This window comes from Dipodomys merriami, unplaced genomic scaffold (assembly GCF_024711535.1).
Source record: "Dipodomys merriami isolate MVZ:Mamm:240054 unplaced genomic scaffold, mDipMer1.0.p SCAF_1189, whole genome shotgun sequence".
NCBI classification, from domain to species: Eukaryota; Metazoa; Chordata; class Mammalia; order Rodentia; family Heteromyidae; genus Dipodomys; species Dipodomys merriami.
The window spans coordinates 209,581-210,429 of record NW_027202481.1 but is presented as its reverse complement, the minus strand read 5'-3'; positions in this window follow the sequence as shown (position 1 = coordinate 210,429).

The window sequence follows — 849 nt, the reverse complement described above, 5'->3', positions numbered from 1 at the left end:
AGCTTCTTTGCCAATCCTCTGGTTGGTAGACCTGTCCTTTGGTGAGAGTGGTGTGTTAAAGTCTCCTAGTATTATCGTATTGGGATCTATTTTATTCTGTAAGTTTGAGAGCATTTGTTTGACATATCTGGGTGCACCAATATTTGGGGCATATAAGTTGATGATGGTTATATCCTCCTCTTGGATTGTTCCCTTTATTAATATGTAGTGTCCGTCCTTGTCTTTCTGTACTGATTTTAATGAAAAGTTTATTTTGTCAGATATCAGGACGGGTACACCTGCTTTCTAACTGGGGGCGTTTGATTGGTAGATCTTTTTCCACCCCTTCACTCTGAGTTTGTTTGTATGTTTGGCTGAGAGGTGGGTCTCCTGAAGGCAACAGATGGATGGGTCTTGTTTTCTGATCCAGTCCTCAGTTCGTTTTCTTTTAATTGGCGAATTCAGCCCATTTATATTAAGAGAAAGTATATAGAGATGCATTGTTGTCCCTGCCATTCCGTTTTCCTAAGTTTTTCTTTTTTCCTTTCCTCCTGTGCTTGCTCAGTTAGACTTTGAGTAACGCCTGTTTGGGGCAGGCCCCAGTTCCTGGTTGCTTTCTTCAGGTTGTGTCCCACCTCTTAGAATTCTTTGTAATGCTGGCTTAATGTTTATGTATTCATTTAGTTTTTCTTTGCTATTAAAAGTTTTCAGTTCTCCATCGAATGTGAATGCTAGCTTTGCCGGGTATATTAGTCTGGGTTGGCAGTTATTGGCTCTCAGGGCTCGTATGGTGCTTTCCCAGGCTTTTCTTGCATTCATAGTTTGTGTGGAGAGATCTGCAGTAATTCTTATTTTTTTCCCATTGTAGTA